At 33.4% G+C, this 20,903-nt stretch overlaps 1 pseudogene; it reads right to left on the bottom strand.

Annotated features, from left to right (window-relative positions):
- Positions 1–7,508: 7,508 nt before the first annotated feature.
- LOC107859485 lies at positions 7,509–18,148 on the bottom strand (annotated as a pseudogene).
- Positions 18,149–20,903: the final 2,755 nt, after the last annotated feature.

Raw genomic sequence — 20,903 nt, 5'->3', positions numbered from 1 at the left:
AGAATTAACTCATTTAATATATATGTCTTGTTTTTAAATCAAATTTTCTCCTTTAACTTCTTGATTAGTTGATAGCGATCGAGGTCCAGGACTTTGAGATATGAAAATGAAGGTGAAATTACTTTAATAATTGTTTCTCATGATTTTCAAACTTGAAATAAAGTCTTTTAGGACTACTATAGTATTTACAAGCCATCGATGACTTAAAAGCTGTAATCTATAATAGCGGCTCGAGAGAAATAGGAGCACTTATTATACAAACTTAATCAAATATGGAAGAAATTATAAACTACTTTAGTAATCGTTTCTGATAAAGCATAAAAGTGAAAAAAAAAAAAGTTATAAAAAGTAAGGCTTTGTAGGCTAGTATACTATACTATACGTACAATCCAATCTACTTAATCAACACCACGTCATTGTTTTAAGTTTTTTTATAAAATGGATGCGATTCTATTATTATCTTTTTAATAATTGTTTTAGAAAACGTAGAGACCCAATACGTGTCCTCAGACGATACCCTTAGCCTCTCCATAGCAGGACCACAAGGCAAAGAAATCAATCTCATACGTTTTCTGATGTGAGAGTTCTTAGATTTAAAAAAATTCGACATTTTCTCCTCCTCGTTAAAATATAATTTAAAGCATCTAGAGTTATCATACAATTTTAATTTTGTTTTAATCAATGTTCCTCTCAACTATTATGAGTACTTCAACAAATAAAATACAACAATATATTATATATATCGAATAACTGTATCCATCAAGACTTATATAAATTTTTTTAAAATAATACATTATCCGGAATCTTTTACGTCTCATCATGATATTTATGTTTTAAGATGTTTTTATCGAGTATTTTGCACAGTTAAAACAAAAATTATTAGTATAATAAACTTCATATAAACGATATTTTTACACCATTAATATAAAATATCTAAACGACTTGTGAAAAACGAAAAATCTGGGGAAGAAAAAGGATAGAAGAGAGTAAGATTCAGACACGTGGAGATAAGGACACGTGGTGTGCGTAAAAAAGATGGTAGTAATATTTTGATTTGAGTCACAAGAAGTCGGGCGCCTACTATGGCATGAGACATGATGAGGGGTATAAATTTAGACGTGGAAAGGTAATATATATTCATGTGAATTATATTTGGAAAGTTCATAACATAATAAATATAATAACTCATGAGCAAAAGTTTAATGTCTCCTCTTTTATCTGTCTGACATAGCATATAATTGGTCAAATATTATTTTTAAGTATCCAGTCTGTTCATTTTGAGTTTTTGTCTGCAATACCCCCCCACCCCCACGCCCAACTCAAACTCCTCCTTGCTTGTGTCCATTTCTCACTTCTTAGGGATTGTTTGGTTTGGGTTACATACTGCTTATAGTGGCAGATAAAAAAATTGAAATACAGGAAGTATTTATTACTATAAGAATAAAAAAAACACGACAAATGCATTTCGATAAATTAGAGAAAATTCAAAGAGATTGTGAGGTAGATGAGAGCATTTGACGGATGATTAATGTGTAGAAGAAAGGGTGGATTTAATTATATGTGATGTGACAATTAAAAAGTGATTTGAAAAATATGATTTTCTTAAAAAAAAAAAAAGGAAAAAGGGATTCAAAATTTTTAGCAAAGCAATTAACGGCAACAAGGATGTATATAGCCTAAATCTTGACAACAAGGGTATATATGATCCAAGATTTGAACGACAAGGGTATTGGTGAGCTAAACTTTTAACCGAGGATATATTTGAACTTTTTGCAAATTTAGGGGCATATGACCCTTTTCCCTTACTATAATTTTGTGAATTTGTGTATGTATAAATTTACTGTCCCGCATCAATAGTACTGGATTAAATGAATTCGGTGTTACTACTCTGCATCCACCTTTGATTAGTTATGCAGAAATTATAATGTGTAAATTATTCTTCTATATCTTGTTTAAAAGGGTATTTGTACATTTAAAAACTCTAATTCCCATATATTGTGAATATAAGTATTGTTAAGTAGTAGATTGATAAGTATACAACGAATCTATATGTTATGTTATGTATGAACACATACAGTTATGAGTCATACACTGTATTAATCAAATTTTAAGTGTTCAGCCCAATATTAGGCTCATATCTTCAGATTTTGTTGTTGTACGTGGAGGCATTTCTAGATTATTAAATTGAGTTTAGAATGGTGATTGTGCAGAATAGTACAATTAGTACTTTTTTAAGGAACACATAATCTCTCAAATCATCAAATTGGTAACCACTTGTCCAGATTATAAAGTAATTATAGAGTTAAAGTTTGACATTTAATTTTACAGATGGTTACACCCTAGTTACTTGCTACTCAGTGTCTTGCAAATTGTAACATATATATATAACCTCCAGTTTCAACAGTTTAAGAAACACATTTTCTTAAGAAAGTCGTACGAAGGATCTTGAAAGGAGATAAATTATATATATGTTGACATCAAACATACTGAAATGGGAAACAACTTGTCACATAATCATAGAGAGTAGCTAGGTTTGTTAGTTAATTTAACAAATGCTTACATGCAAATACTCGAATTAGTTACTACATGTCCAAACCTTAGAGTTTGCTTGTTCATCATTGCCAAAAATATTTAATTCTGAATTATATTGACCAGCAGATGTTATGCAATTATTTAGGTGGATTCTAATTTCTATCTACAAATGGAAATGTGTTGTTTCTTCCGGAAGGCTATGACACAATGCAGATTCAAAATTTGGTATTCTTTTGTTCCTATAAAGGCTTCAAATTAATTAATTAATGTATAAATAATTAAGTTCATAGTCGAAAATTATAAATATTTTGTGAAATTCTTATAGGGTATTTATGGGTAAAAACTGATTGCGTGAGCTAAATCAAGCTCATCATATATATTGTACTCGACAGCTGTTCAATTTTTCCAACAAACACTTAAATTAAACATAACTAACCCTGGATAATAATTTCAAATCATTATGAAACTTGATCAATTTTTTAAGTTATTTATAGGCTTTGTTGGCTATTTATGGATACAAGACCAAAGTCAAGTGCTTGTGGATGCATGCATGGCACTTTGTTGTTACTATTATAAGAAATCCCACCTTATTATAATGTTATTATAAGAAATCCCACCTTATTATATAAACATTATATGTGTGTGGTGTACCAAGAGAGTGACACTATCATTTCAAACAGAGCCATGCACATAATAATATTTTACTCAATAAAACCATGCAATTTATATAAATGTATAGACACCTTTATCTGCCTCACATTATTCCATCTCTCTGTATCAATTTAAACCAAACATCACAGTCTTTTTTTAGATAAACTAATTGGACTAAACAATATTATTTTGTGGATCCACTTTGATTTGTTATCTCAGCTTCCTTTCCCATGCGATCGAGCAGTTTTGACGCAACCCGGCTCCCTTCCGAGCGGCTCAAGCATATTTGTGGCCCAAGGTTAAAATCAAACGAAAGTCTTAAAATTTTAAGAAAAACCAATTTTCTTTTAATGAATTCTATTTTTAAAATTATATAATCGATTTTTTTTAATTATTCTTTTTTAAGTAATAATATAATCAATGCATTTAATCTTTCTTGAGACATAGTACACTAGATATACGAACTTCTTCTAATAATTCTTTCCTTTTATATAAAAAAAAAAAAGAAAATTTCTTAAAAAAATTATTTATATTCTTATAAAAAATAAGGCCCCTCAAATTTGGGGGTCTAAGAAGGCCGCCTATTTTTTTACAAGGTAGAGCCGCCCCTGCTCCCTCCCTTTGAAATACTAGTTTGACCGCACGTGCCTCATACATGTAACTTCTAATTATTTAAAATTGAAGATTTTGTCTATTGCAAATGTTTTTAATGACGTGCAAAAAGTTCAAATCATGTGATCTCCAAAATCTTTCACACTTTAATATAGTAATGTAAACATAACTTATATTTTATTGTAAACACATATATATATTACCATCAGAAGTTTAAGTGTTTAATGGATCGTCACTTTTGCGCTCGTCATGTAGTATCTCTTTTTTTTAATTGCTAGAGACTAAGAGAGACACATTGATTTGAACCATATTTGTAGTACGTTATTTATTTATTCTATATTTAAAAATTTTCTTATTTTAAAGTTAAATTTTTAGAAATTTTTTGATTACTTACTTAAAATTTTTAAAAATTTGATATTTCTTATATTTTTCTTATTTTAATGCTTTCATATTTCTTTCTAGATTTTCAGATTTTTTCAAAATCAACTTTAGTTGATTTAGAATTTTAAACTAATGAAAAAAATATTAGTTGTCATTAATTATGATGATGACTTCTAATAAAAAAGATTTTACTATAAATATTTGGTTAATTTTCAACTCTTAAATATTAGAAAAATAGTGAAAAGACGATTTAATCTAAAGCTGAAATCGAAATTCTAAAATTTAGAATTTGTTCAAATAAGGAAAATTTCAATAACCAAAATTTATTAGGACAAAAATTTAAATTAGAATTTTATTTGGTATAAATAAAAGTTTAACTACCTATCATAATATTTTTTTCAGAAGAAAAGGCTTTAAAAAAATACTCGTGGGACTTTTTGTCTTTTAAGATTGTGTCCGTTTTATAAGGAATTAAATCCTAATATCCATCTTTTTTTAAGTGTTCTAAATTTTTCCTAATATTTAGAAATAATAATTTTTCTACTATTTATATATGTTAAAAGAAACCTCCCAACATATATATTTTAGGAGTCTACATTAATTAGATCTTATCATATATTCTTCCTATACCATATATTTTAGGACTCTTCCTATATACTTTAGGAGTTGATATTATATATAATGATACAATAATTGTAGAAAAAATGTGAAAAGATAATTTTGTCTAAAGGGGAGTGTTTTAATAAAGGGCAAAAAGTTTAATTTACTTTTCTAAGGGTTTTCACACTTTTAATATATATATAAATTATAGATTATAGATAAGAAAATCGGAGCTGATATTTTAAATTTATAGATTTTGAATTTTAGAAAATGTGACTTACTGTGTTTTAATAAATTATTTATACATATTAAATTACTTTTTAACCACAAATATGGGATCTAAATTAAAACTGCTAGATACCTTTCCTCTTGCTTGCTTGTAAATCGGTGTTTACACTATTCATGAGTTGGTAATTTTAGAAAAGAAAATAGGTAATCTAATTATCATTGTTAATTGAAATACATATGGGCAATTTATTTATATATATTTGTTGTTCATTCTTTCTACTCACGAAAACGTAACCTAATAACCTACTAACATTCTATATATTAATCGCATTACTATAGGCACAATTTTAGGGTAATGTCGCAGATTTTGGCGTCATGAAGCCATTTTTGAATTATAAAATTAAGTGTAAATTGCTGATTATGCAAATAAGTACAATTAGTAGTACTTAATTAACGAAGGCATAATCTCTCACACATGACACACTGTCCACGTACAAAATAGAGTAGGTTGTATAATTGATTTAACGAATGCTCACATATTAATATACTGCATCTTTAACTAGCTACTTGTCCAAAAGTTAAGTGTTTGACAAAAATATTTGTTACTATTCTATGCTATTAATTGACCAGCAAATGTATGCATTTTACGCAGATTTAATTATCATCAAATGGAAATGTGTTTTTTCTTTTCTTTTCTGTGGAGAACTATTTTATTTCTTCAACTGTTACTCTATTAGATACAAGTTTCTCTTATTCTGAAACTTGTGTGTGTATAATGGATCTTGGTCATTGGTCAATATTATAGAACTCAGCTCTTTTTAGATACGAGAGAAATAATAAGTCTAGTGGATGGCATTTTGTGTCTTTTATGTTTAGATATCTAATTACTTCCTCAGCTGACTTTTATTTGTGCATTGTACTAAAATTATGTTCTTTCTCCGTCCAATAACACTTATTCATTATTGATTTGACACACAGATTAAAAAGTGATAAATAATAGGTGTAAATTTACTACACTCTTTGAATGTACCTTAAAAAATACACTGAGTGATGAATACTATTTAATATCTACGATAAAATGGGTGGAAAGGACTAAATAATCCATTGATTTTCAAACTATACAAATATTATTGGACACCTATTATTATGGTGGACATATAAAGATGAATGAAGGGAGTGCTTTTAAGTTCTAGCATATCAATAAACAAACAATTGATGTTTTACCCTCAATTATTTATTTTTCAAATTATTTTCAAAGCCTAAAGACTAAACATCAATTAATATGGATATTAACAAATTCTTACATCAATCATTATTTTCTTAAAGGATTTGCAAAGTTCAAACTGGAAGGAATAAGTGGCTTATTATTTAAGCCAGATATGTGTGTGGTGTACCAATAGATTGCCAGAATTATTTTTAAGCAGAGCCATGCACATAATATTATACTCAATAACCACAAATCCATGTACACTGGAGCACATAATTGGCGAATAATACTATATATACTTAGAAATTTGAATTATTAATTATTTAAAGATTTGTTAAAGGACTATATATACAACTGGCATTCATGAAAAATCGAGATCTTTCTAAGATATAGGGACCCTCTAAATGCTTAATTTAGTAATTCTTACCGTTTTAATTGGGTGTACGTGGAGTTCTTCAAAGATCAGTTGACATTTCTGGAATGATCCTACCAATCACATTTCAAAAGACACTGAGATAATATATAATACTATAAAATAATATAATAAGTAGAATTTTCACCCAAAGAGCCAATAGTTTGATGCCACTCAATGATTAGTAACTTAGTCCATAAAAATAACACACTTTCAATGCAAGAAACACGAACCCCAAACAGTGTGTGGTCTCAGATTCATAGAGCATGAAGGTCAAAAAATGGGGAAATTTAATAGGAGTAATCACAAGAGTAGGGTCTAATTGGCCACTGCCAAATTGCAAATGATTAATTTATTACTATCATGGTATAAACACCAATATATCAAAGGGATTTGACTCTAATTATTATAGAAGCTTAACCAATGGAGTCGAATGGAAGAGTTTGGAGAAAACACTGAGCTTAGAAGTGCACGCCCATGCATTAATGCCTCTTAATTCATTACAACAAGGAGAAACTTAAACTGCTAAGTTCTTTTTAAAATTTAAAATTGCTGTCTTACTATAAAGATAAGACAAACAAGGCTATCATCAGCTGCATAAAAGTCATTGCACCTTACAACATCAAAGATAACTCTACGTACATTGACTCGTACTACCATGCCACGTCAAACATGTACATAAATTGCTAATAGATGCTTGATTTCAACTTCTAAGTATCTTTAATTCGCCGTAAGCAAAGAGGTCAAGAATTCTAAATAAAGTGTCACGTTATATTATTTCATGGACTTCTAAATGATATTTGATAATGTTGTTTGTTGAGGAAATGATCTCTTGTAATCGTTTACAAATTAAGTAGAAGAAAAATTAATTTCGGATATCATATGTTACGTGTAAAAATGAATATCTCTTATAGATAAAAATGAGTAACAATCCTTGTGTTACAACAGCTTCTGAGCAAAGAATGAATGACAGTTCACTTCTGAAGTGACCCATATCTATTCCTAGACAATAAATGAATCGTTCTTCTATGAAGATCCCCTTTTTGAAGGACGTTTACGTGGAAGAGTTGGCCAATTGAGGCCCAATGAATACAAGTATCTAAGAAACAATGACAATATACTGTTCAATGGAATGGACACCTACCCAAAAATAAAAAATAAAAAAAAATACTGTAAAAAGGCTTGGTGGAAGAAAATACAGATTGACAAAAAGAACTTGAGGTATAATTAAGCTGTGCCATCAAGTAATTGATGAATTTGAAGGGATCAGCCCAAGTATCTCATTATGTACGCTATGATTTGTCACAAGAAAACCAACGGAAGGGAATACAGTTCTCCGCGCAACTTGATCTGCTGCAAAATCAATTGAACTTCCTTCCCAGTCAGTCAGTCACCTGAAAAAAGAATTTGCACGTATGCTGAATAACTAGGATGATAGAAAATCAGACTCGTTTATTTTAATGAAAGAAAGAATGCTGGGAAAAATAGATTCATGTTACTTGATGTATAGTCTACATATTTTCCCTTAACTAGAAAGGAAAGGGTACATAAAAAGCCTTTACAACGAGAAGAATCAAGCAAAGAGATCAAAGCGCTCAAAAAATTTCCCTCAATCACTTTACATCCTATTGTGCCAAATGAACAAGCTAGCAAACAGGATACATCCCAGAGTAACAAGCTCAGGGAAGCTCTTGATAGTGATACTAGTCTACAGAGGGTCATCTAATGAACGAAAAAATAATACAGGTACGGAATTTTATGTAGTTCTTGCTTCTCCGGGGCAATTGAACTTACATTTGATTAAATGAAAGAAAACTTCTATGAAGTAGCACATATTCACTATCATGTCAAAGAAGATCCAAAGTGTTGAATCTCTCATGTTGGTTGGTGATGGGATTAATTGTCTATTTTTATGGTAGTGAGGAATACTCACCTCTTGAGCCAGTTTGTAAGGTTGAGTTAGGCCCAAAGTGCATTTTCTTATCATGGTATCAGGGCAAACCGTCAATCATACTAATTCTTTGTTTACTTGATGCTAGCCCTCATGTTATATTGTGCACATTCCAGACATCAAGCTCTGAGTTTGCGGGGGTGTTGAATCTCCCCAATCAATTGGTAATCACAGTAATTGTCACTTTATATGGTCTTGGTCCTCTTGGACAAATAACTCCTGAGATAGCTTTTGGATTTGTGTTAGGTCTAAAGCCCATTTTCTCATCACAAAGAGTATCATGCAGAAATATGAAGACTCTTCCTTTTGTTGTTTTCTGCCTGCAGTTCATAGATGTTTTAAGCCAAATGTTCAACATTAATTTCAAATTGTTCTTTTATTTGTGAGACATGATCGCATCACCATGAGAAAGCTGAAGTAACCTGTTTTGTTACTCATACTTCCATCTTAATTAATAAGCATATTTTGTGTCTATCAAAGATGGAAATAATTATCTCCAGCGAATTAGGATATATGGGCCTTAGTAATTCCGGGAACTCTGTTTTCAAAGGCAACCTGCAGGAATTATGCTCTGTGGTGTGAAAATTTAAGCTCCCAACCAATTCTCAAGTTCTCAAATATATCCATTAAACCTTGATCATGGACCTATTAGAAATAGTCAAAAGAAAAACAACATGACGCCTACATCTTGAGATATACAAATCCAAAGGTAGTTGCTACGATGTAACTTTTATGTAGGGTACTAAATATTATACCAACTATTTTGTTTTCTCCCAAGAACTGGTAATAAATGGAAAATATTAGCAAACTTAAGATTAATGCATATGCAGAAAAGAAACCATAAGAGAGATGCATAGACAACAGAAAGGAATACCAATAGAGAGACGCATATGTACCTTTCCCCCAGCATCATGAACACATATGATTCCAACAGCATGGTCCCAAGCAGGGGCATAGCCAGAGATTTTCTTCAATGGATTCATATGATCATATCAGAATGTTGAACACCCAAAAGAAAGAATATGCCAACACATAGATCTAGTGGCATCAATAGATGATGGTCGAGTAAATCCAGTCAACTTGAATTAACCAACAAAGGAAGAAAGCATACTTTAAGACAAATTTATCAAATTTTCATGTAATTACTTTTGCTCACTGGAGCCAATAATTGAAGCATACTGTTGTTCAAATGTGATAGCATTAATGCATTTTTATCAATCTGTAGTTCAATCTAAAACAAAACACTTATATATATATAAATTGCTTGTTATGAGGTTGCAATGGAAACTCAAAAGGTTCGTTTCCACAAATAACTTTAGACCAGAGACTATAGCCCAAATTAGTATATCTTTCTCATAATCTCAAGAAAGTTTGCAGTATCCTATTTTCATTTTGTTCATGGAAATGAGTAGCATTACCAATGTAACTCCATAATAATCTCAAGAAAGTCTGCACTAGTTAACCTTTTATTAGAACAACTATCGCTCAATCTCAAGCTAGTTGAGGTTGGCTATATGAATCCTTACTTTCCATGGTGTTCCATATGACTGGTCTCAATCAAATATTTACAACATCAGTTTCTCTACTACCAGAAGTTTTTTATTTTTACTCGCATATAAATCTAGAACAAGACTAAAAGACTCCAAACATTGGACCTACAGTAAACATACAATTTAACTGTTATTGTTTGCAAGAAAATTAACCAGGGTGAAATTTGTGCTAGCCTAGAATGCACATCATAAAACATCTTAACTACAATGGGCTCCACTGCTGTTTTTAATGACATGAGACTCAAGCTCACTTGACTGCAGTATCTAAAATCTTTTTCAGATTAAAAAATCACCTTCATAACATTTCTGGTTGTTGCACGAAGAAGAAAAACAGATGCTCTACCAGAAGCCAACATCATATATTTGCACAAACTGCAGAGCAGATGAAAATTGCATTAAAGGGATGAGCAAAAACCATCAAAGAATGTGAGACCATAACTAATTTCTAGCCCTAAAAAGAGAGTTGGTAGACAATGTGGTAAATTCACAATTGAACAATTCATCCAGTGGAATCTAATTTATAACATCATAGAAGAACATACAGAAAACGACCATTGGGATCCTGTCTGAGGTAATGTAAAATAGTGTTCCTCAATCTCTAATGGAAGTAATAAAAGAACCTCTGTCGAAAATGAATTAAAAGATGGTACTTCCACATACAACTAATAACATGAATAGCTAAAAGAACATATTTCCTTCAGAGATAGAGGGCTTAGTGATGCTTGACAAGACTAATCATACAGATAAATGACAAATATAATCTTAGATGGGTTTCACTAACAGAAATAATGTATGGTCACAGAGGTCAAGTAACGAACTGCGGATAAAAAGCTATTGAAGTATAACAAGAATCTGATGCTATGTAAGTAACATGAAGACAACTAATGTAACCAATATCCTGGTCAAGTAGTTTCAGATATGACGGACCGACATTGATGAATAGCACACACCAAAATATCACATCGTTCAGTCAGAAATTGTCAAAAGTCCCTGCCCAGAGAATATTAATCTAAGTAAACACAGGCTTTTTTGACATCACAAGAGCCCATTGTACATAAAAGAAGTATTTAGAAGATGCCTATCAGCATAATACCCCTATAGTTGCAGCAATTTGGGTGGAGAAAGAAAGCTTAACATTTACAGGCACAAATATGAAATCCTGAAACCAAGGAAAAAAGTATTTTTCCAAGTAAAATACAAAGATCAAAGGATAAACAGGCCCGCAGCTAGTGGAGAACATTCTCCCAGATGTTTCCTTCCCATGTGTTGTTCAGACGATTTGATTACCAGAACAAACACAATTACTTGAATAAAGTTACAACTATTAAGATATTCACTGCATTTGTATGCATAAAATACGTGATAATAGAGTGTGATATTATGCTCAGATTATATCAGCTTCAATCTTATCAGAAACCACAAATATGTTTCCAACATGTGACAGATATGGGAGCCACATGTAAAACCAGTTTTATCACATGTTGCCTATTTAAAGTGTGCTTGTGCATTCAAATTAAAAATGCTTTTATAAGTTCATTCAGTTATAGTAATTTTCTTCCTTAACTCCACATTTGTCCAATCCTTATTTTCCAGTAAGGCTTAGTATCACAATTTTTATTTAATTGTCTACTCCTATTTCAACATGCATCCACTAAAACAGAGGCCTATCTATTTTGAATAAATTACATAAATTTCAACTGTAGGCAAGAGAGAATTGCTCATCACACATCTAAGCAACTCCTCTTGCTAAAATAATGTGTGGAATTGTCTTTGACAAAAGACATCACCTTCCACAGCATGCAGGCACAAGAAGGATGTCTCCTTTCCCTATTTCTTCAGAGTTTGTTTTTGCATTAAATGATGATGATAGAGGAAACGATTCCCACTTTTGAATTTCTGGAGTACAAACACTTGCCTCCTCTAGTACTTGGCATCTGTCGACGGAGCATCTTGTCCAACTTTGCAGCAACTCGATGGCTAACATGTCCGACAAACCTTTGTTTCCACGTTCCACAACCCACATGAGAAACCATGATCATCCCTGATCTGGAGAAATTGTTTCCAGTTTCTTGGACCCCGGTGACACAATTAACAAAATAGTCTTCATCCCAGTTAGGGCACCCCATAACTCTCAAGACAATCTGTCCTTCAACCACGAGAGCCAATGCCACCTAATAGCAAAGCCTAACTAAATAAATTGAAGAAGTGGCAAGAGGTATAATCTCAATTAGAGCAGTCACAAATCCTAAAAGAACATGCTATAATGGAAAGCTAAACATGCTATAATGGAAAGCTAAGTTATAATGTACATAATGTCGGAGGCTCTATGGTTTCCAAGGCTTCTTATTAGGAGAAACATTAATTACTTTAACCTGAAACTTAAGATTAACAGAAGCACGCTTTACAATAATTCAAACAAGGTGCCCCCCCCGCAACATCATTCCTCCCATCCTTCACCAATTGATCTGAATTCTTGCCATTTTGACGAGTAGCGAGAAATTATTGGAAGAAAGGGAACTAATACCACTCATACTATAGAGTAATTTAATTGAAAAGTAGTAAGCTACAGTAATAGTTGAACTTTAGCAGAATACATCAAAACCTTAAGGTGAATAGGAAAAATCAGTACCTAATTCAGATTCAGTTATGCTCCGTACATACCGTGTAAGGTAGTTATTTTCAATTAGTTCAATAAGTGCCATGAACAAACAGTTAGCTATATGGTTCGGCAACCGGGAGTTAGGTTCAGATGCCAATCGCGTCCAGCCGCGGTCATTGTATGTGGTAGACTGCTAGCAAGAAAGAGAGTGGTCTGGGCATTAGAAACCTGAGGCAACTTAACAACAGAGTTTAATGATGAAATGGCTGTGGTGATTTAGTTCAGAACAACATGTATTATGGAAATAGGTACTAACGAAAAATGTGTCTCTGAAGGACATTGATATTCAAAGGTGGTGCCTGGCTCCTTATGGGGAGGGAATTCAGAGAATGTTAGAGCTTTTTCAGTAATATTGGTTTCGAAGTGGGTGATTCAGGAAGATTGCTTTTCAGAGTAATAAATGAATTGGCTATGGTGCGTTGAAAGAGCAGTCCCCTAATTTATTCAGATTAACTTTGTTGTCTTGACTCCACTTTGTTCAGTAATACAGGGCAAGACGGATGGAACCTCATTTCAGAAGATATTTGAGTGATTTGGAGATGGACAAACTTGCTGAATTTTTGAAAGCCTTGAAATACTTTCAAGTCTAGCTCATTGTCAGGATAAGCTGTATTAGCAAGCTCTCAGCAAGGGACGCTTCACCGTTAAATCCTGACTCATCTCTAATGACTGTTTTCAACTGAGTAGTTCATGGCCATGAAGGCAAATTTGGAAAATGAATGCTCCCTATTAGGTGGCATGCTTCTCATGGTTGGTTGCGAAGAAGACCTGTTTGACACATGAAAACCTTCACAAAAGAGGCTTTCATTTGTCCTCCGGGCGTTACTTATGAGGTGAGAAGCCAGAGAGTGTGTATTTAGCATTTATTTTTGCATAGCTCTATTACCAATCAAACTTGCTACCCTTGGCCATTGTCATGGCAAACAACCTAACATGTTAAGCTGTTCTCTTTACTGAAACTCCTCTGAGATGGTTAGCTTGGGCACTAATGGTATTTCATATTTAGAATACGTAGACTAGTTATAATCTTCACTCCTCCTTTTTTTAGGTTGGTTGAGAAGAAGAAAAGAGAAAAGAAAAGATGGCAAAAAACAAAGAATAATACGAGAAAAATTATAGATTAAAGACATACCACATAGAGAGCTTCAACACCTTTAACAAACCCTCGTGTCCCATCAATGGGATCTAACACTGTACCAAGTCCAGAGGCGAACCCAGGATTTGAAGTCTGTGGGTGCACCAGTGTTGTCAAAGGCGCGCATAAGCCCTGAAGAAAGACTCAAAATGTGTTGAGCGCTCACCTTGCTTAATGTGCAATTTAGGTTCTAATTTCTAAGACATACTTTCACGTGTCAATGAGGCTTTCTGAAGAGACGAACACTAAACAGTTGATATTTTACTTTATAAAAAACAATTTCTTTGTTCATATATTTGTCATTCATGCTTATATTATAAGTCTTGAAATATATATATATATATATATATATATATTCTCCCTTTATGTCTTTTTTTCATTTAATCTCACGCTTTATTTGTACTTTGTGCTTAAACACAATGGACCTCGAAGCTTTTTGCACTTTTTGTTTTTGATAATACTGTGGTACACTAATATTATCTTAACATAGACGTTAGCAAAACCTTCAGTGTCGATTAAGGAATATTATCATATTTGATTGGTCGTCAATGGCATGAACAATACTAAAAAAAATATATATAGAACAGATATAAGTTCTAAGCTAATAACTTTAGTTTACTTTCTTAAAATATGAAGTTCCACTAATATGCTGGCTTATAATGTTTTAGAGCAATTGGTTGTGGTAGCTTAATGATAAAGGCTTGTTCATCATGCAACAAGTCGCAGGTTCAATTCCTTAGTTCAGCAATTTTGATGTTTTAGACTTTAAACTTGAATTACTGAAAATAAAAACGAAAATCTTGCCCTACCCAGGGTTCGATCCCGGGTCGCGTGGACGGATTTGCTGGCTCCTACCAGCGCAACCGAGGTGCACTTCCAATTTTCTCTAGGTGCACTATTACCTATATCCTAATTTCTCAAGATATATACACATAATTTTTTTCAACGTTAACGGGTGCACGTGCACCCCACCTATACATGTGGGTCCGCCCCTGACCAGGTCCATGAAACTTATGAGATTGTGCACAACCTAGTGATAGTAAGATGCAAACATATATTCAGGTTCTTTTACGTTTTACGGGAATGGAAGATAAATGTCAAATTTCCTTTAAAGCATCAAAACAATCACCCAGAGCATAGATGCCATCAGACTAGAAAAGCACTACCCAACATCAAATTATTTGAACTGTAGGCCTTTATACTTTAGGTGTACAAATATTATAAAAGAACTATTGTCATTTGTACATGAATATACAGGGTATTATCTGGTATATGAGAAATAGGGATTATCAGAGGTAACGTAAGTCTTCTGTGTCCTTCGTCGGGAAAGTATGCTGCTTGTCTTTCATAGTGAAAGAAGAAACAAATACATCTATTTTACTTTCAATAACTCTTCAGTCTTTCAAAGATACCAACTAAAGGTGCATTGAAAAGATATGAAGGTGTATTCCCCAAAAGCAGAATTGGAAAATCTATTGTTCCCTTTACCAGGAATTCCTTCTTAATGTAAAGGTTTAAAGAGTTTTATTCCCAAAAAATAGTAAATACTGCTCTAGAGTCAATGTCAACTTACCCAGTATTTGGCTGGGTTAGGCCCAAAACTACAAGCATCCTTGCCCCCTCTGTCAATTGCTTTCAAGACACTATCTTCTGTTACTTCGTCTCTAAAAGTTGCTTTATTCGCAACTGCATCAACCACGCTCCTACTAGATTAGTTGACCGCAAGAATGATGAGTCCTCCTCAGCCACCAAAGGAATGGAGGGGAAGAGTCTGTTCATCTCTATCATAATAAGGAAGTGATAGAGTAAAAGAAACGTATCAGCTCTGCGTTAAGAGGATAAAGCAAGAGTGTCAAAAGGGAAACAAACAATGTCAGTAATGATTGACATTCTTAAATTATTTGTTAGTTGATTAGGTACATTTTCATGTAACAAGAAAAATGCATGTCCTGAATAGAAATCAATGGCAGCGATGTATGGAAGTTGATTTTTGAAATAATACTCCCCCTGCCACCTTCACCTTACAGTATCAACGCATATTACCTTGTTAACTTTATGAAGCAGAAAGAAACTCAAGAACATATAAATAGGTTGGAGAACATTCTTACTAGAGGAAAAATCACGTGGTGAGACAAATTAGACTGCGGCATGCTTCTTGTCTTTTCTCCTTCCGATTGTCTAAATATTCTTGGAAACTGATATCATTTTTAAGTCAATTAATCAAGAAAGACGGTAAAGAAGCTTTTTTTTTTTTGAGGATGGTAACAAAAGATGATAAAGAATTCAAGAAAAGCAAAACGAATCACCCAAGCAGACCAAAGCCTGCACCCCAAAGTCTGCAATAGTGACTGGAGTTTGGTCATTTTTCTCAAGAATCCTATCATCATCGGAGAACAACGAACTCTTCACCTAGCAATCATATAAAAAAGAACTTTTTAATTGATAAAATGGTAACAGAATTTGACAAGCTGCTGATTCCCCCTCCCCCACCCCCACCCCAAGAAAAAGGCTAGTTTGATACATACTTGTACTACATTTTTCATTGAAGCCATGTTTCGCTCTCAAAAGCATACAGAAAAATTTCACCAACTAAATGACTAATGTCATCTTCTTAGAGAAAAGCTTACATCTTTTGTTTCCAAAATCTATAATCATAAACATTCAGTAAACTGTAGAACACTTCACATACCAAAAAAATGCAAGTACTAAATCAAAATGACTACAAGAGGACAGAGAGGAAGTTCCTAATTCAAAATGCAATATGGAAAAGGGTCAAAAATACCCCTGAACTATCTGAAATTGCTCTTGTTGGTTTTTGGGCTCAAAAATACCCCTCCGTTAAACATTTGGCTAAAAAATGCCCCTCCCTCTAACAGAATTCCAGCAAGCATGCCACCTAGATAAAAAAGGTGGGATGGTCACATGGCCTTTTTTACCTAGGTGGCATGCTTGGTAGAATTTTGTTACAGGGAGGGGCATTTTTGAGCCAAATATTTAACGGAGGGGTATTTTTGAGTCAAAAAACTAACGAGAGGTATTTTTGATCCATTTCAGATAGTTCAGGGTATGTTTGACCCTTTTCCGAATGCAATAAGCATCAACCAGTTTTTCCACATCCATGTTCTATGCAATTCCAATAACATTAGCACGATATTCTGTCAATTGAAATAAAGACTAGTTTTTGCTGAAATACACTAAACTGACTAACAGCAATTAACCAAATGCACCTCAAGATAATTAGTCAACATAATCAATCAAACAGCAACAATTCCCCTCTATTCGGACCCATTCCCATACTAAGTAATCTATATAAGTAGTTACTAGTTAGTTATATACGCCCTCATTTCAATTCGTTTGACATATTTTCCATTTTAGTCCATTTAAAAAGAACGACCCTCTTCCTTTCTAGCAACTCTTTAATTACAACTTTACACCAGCAAAATTTAAGACCACAAGATAAAAGGGCACGTTGTTACATTTGACATATCTTTAGACCCCGTTTGGCCATGAAAGTGACAATTTTCCAGAGTTGGAGTTGGAGTGGTAGTTGGTGTTATGTTTGGGCATGAATATAAATTGGAGTTGTTTTAAAAACTTTGTAAGAGACATAGAGTGAAAAAAGTGAAGATAAATTTTCACTAAAATGAAATAATTTTTCGAAAAAAAAGTGAAAAATAATCTCATGTCAAACGGCTACTTAATTTAATACTATAAGTTTCAAAAGTTTTTTATTTTCTTAAACTCTGTATTAAGTAAACCTAGGACAAATAAATTGAAAGCATGGAGTAAAAGGAATTTACATCAATGCAGAGCCGGCAAGCTCGCTCGACAACATCAACAGCAGCTTCCAACTCTCTATAGTATTTTGCTTTCTGCTCCGAGAACGGAAGGCTCAAACTCGACCTGCAAACACAGAAACTGTACACATTAATAATTTATATACAAACGGTGCGGGGAGGAATCAGCTGTGGTAAACCTCACGGTGGCGAAGCATGGTCCAAGTGCCGTACGGAAGGTACGCCGGAGATGAGTTTCAGGGAAACGGACGGCGGAGCACCGGAGGAGATCCATTGAGGTATAATGATTACTGCCAAAGGTACATTGGTTTGTAATGCAACGGATGGAGTTCCGTCGGTTGAAATTGGCAGTGGGTCTCTTACGTGTCGCCAGTTCGTTGACTTATCCTCACGTGCTCAGTCCATTTTATATTCTTCTTTTAAACATTTTATTCCCTCTGTTCCTCTTTTTACTCAGTTCCCTTCCCGCCAAAATGACCTTTCTGTATTCTTGTACAATATTGATTTTATAACTTAGATATTTCTATATTTCTACTTATATATTTGTCATTTGAATTCTGAACTTACTAAAAAATCATTTTTTTAATATAATTTCTGATATGATATTTTATGTGATTAGATATTTCTACTTATATATTTATCATCTAAACCTTGAACCCACTAAAAAAATATTTTTTTAAGTACAATTTCTAATGTGGTATTCTATGTGGCTGGGACCACATAGGAGTATGTGTATTAGTCTCCAGCCACGCGTCAGCCATAAAATAAAGGGTCCAATAGTCAAAAAGAATTCCAACACCCATTATAAATGTCCTTCTTCCTCATTTGCTTCCAACATCATTGTTAGAGCAATTTGAGCTTTTTTTCAACCCTTCTTCTCCATTTTTTCTCTCTTCAAATTCTCATTCTTTAATCTTTTTTCCTGCTATGCTTGTAATATTGGAAAGTTAATTTTTTATCATTTTTTGCAACACCATGACAGTTCGAATTTGTTATTGTGGACTTTACGCGAAACTTAAGATATCAAGAACACCAATCAATTCGTGTAGAATATTTTGGGGCTATCAAAAATATCAGGTTGGTACTGGTTGTGGATTCTTTCGATGGACCGGTGAAAATGAACAATATAAAGGTAGACATCGAAGAAAACAAAGACAACAAGGACTGGGAAGATATGGAAGGCACGGAAGACATGAAAGACCTAGCATTAGTATTGATATCACTATTATCATTATTGTTGTCATCTGATTTCATCTGTTGTATTATTTAAGATGGCTTGATCCATGTAGTTGGTATGTAAAATGAAATGAAATTAAAATTTAATGATAAACACCATTACCAACATAGAAATCTGCAATATATAATATTTTAACAAGAGTTGACATCAAAATAGTTGTCTTAACAACATCTGAAATGAGAAATGAACCTGAAGTATAAAAAAATTATCTTAACAACACTTTGGGATCAATACAGAAAGAGAATTACACTAAATGTGTTCCTTGAGTGCTTATTGTGGACTGATTCTTGCTAGCTTGAGTGCTTGATGTGGCTTGAGTGGTTGGAGATGATTTTCCCTTTCATCTTTTGTTACTCTGTTATTGTAGTTGTCTTTGAGTTACTGCAGCTCCACCTTTTTACCTTAGTCCATTTGGTTTGAAACCCAAGTCAATATTGGTTGGAACTGAACTAATAAGTGTTGGACTATGTAATACTCTTTCAATATTTTCAAATTATAAAATAAAAAAGATAGTTATTCATGCACTAATTAAAACTAGTTAAATGTAAAGTAAATTATATGAAACTTACCCTCTCTACCACACTGCCACTTGGTCCAAACAGCACACCAAAACCTGCTTCTTTTGCCTTGGTCTTTTATATGCCAGATTTGCACCACCTCTCAAAGCTGTACTAATCTTTCTCTTTTGGGAACAACACCACTAGTAGACTGCTGAGTTGTAGATTGTGTAGCAGTAGCACTCACTGCTGAAGCGGTAGTGGGCATCACAGCAGCTGCAGGCCTCACACCACCAACTGATGCAGCATTTGCAGGTCTTCCTGCAGTTGTTGGTGCACTATGAGCATTTGCAGGTCTTCCTGAACATCTTGGTGCACTGTGAGCATTTGAAGGCCTTCCTGCAGGCCTTCTGTTGCTTGATTTAGCATTTACATGCATCTCTTCAGCTGTTGAAACATTTGCATCTCTCTCAGCAGCTGCAGTATTAGTGCTGGCTTGCACACTTGGTTGACTGTCACAACTACTACTAAAATCTTTTTTCTACAAAAAAATATGAAAAGGTCAAAAACACATTAAAAAGAGTAAATTCATCAATAAGAAAAGATTTTACTTACCAAAGTTGGACATCCTTTCTTGTTGTATCCAATACACTTGCATACAGAACATGTCATTTTTCTTCCCTTTTTTGTAGCCTTTTCAAACTTCTTGTTAGCAGCTTCATCCTTAGTTTTCTTTCTATTTTTACCTGGCCTTCCTGACATGGGAGTAATCTCAGGTGGCTCAATTGATGGTCTTGTGCTTCTTGGCCACATGTTAATATTTGTCATTGGTTGATATACTTATGATATGTCTTCAGGTATGTTTCCCTTTGATACTAGTGATCAACAAATAACTCCACATTCCATCCCCTGCAATGCATTGCAGCAATTGCATGTGTACAAGGAATTCCTTTTAGTTGCCATGACCTATAACTATATTACTTTCTCTTCACATTAACAACATGTGTATAAGGTGGATCACCAATCTCAAAGTCCATATCACCATTAAACCTCACCTCACACTTGGCTGTATATCGCCATTCTCTGCAAGAACTTTCATAGCCATGAGTGATACATCATTGATTCATTTTTCAAAAAAATCTCTTATTTGATTCATTCTTTCTATGACTTTGCATCTTATTTCCTCCAACATGGTAATAATTGTCTTCAACCTAGCAGCTAAAATTCAACTATTGAAAGTCTCACACATGTTGTTCTCAACCACATCACACCTGTTATGTTCCTTAAAAAAAGCCCTACACTATGTCTCTTTGTTGTACTTGAGCAAATCTTCCACAATTTCATCACCCAACTCACTCATTTCATTAAGTTTCTTTTGCAAGTACACTTCAAATAGGGGCCTTGCAACCTACCAGATTTTTTTCTCCTTTCCTCACCACTCCAAACCTGCTTTC

Source organism: Capsicum annuum, chromosome 2 (assembly GCF_002878395.1).
Source record: "Capsicum annuum cultivar UCD-10X-F1 chromosome 2, UCD10Xv1.1, whole genome shotgun sequence".
Classification (NCBI taxonomy): Eukaryota; Viridiplantae; Streptophyta; class Magnoliopsida; order Solanales; family Solanaceae; genus Capsicum; species Capsicum annuum.
This window is presented reverse-complemented; position numbering and strand designations above follow the sequence as displayed.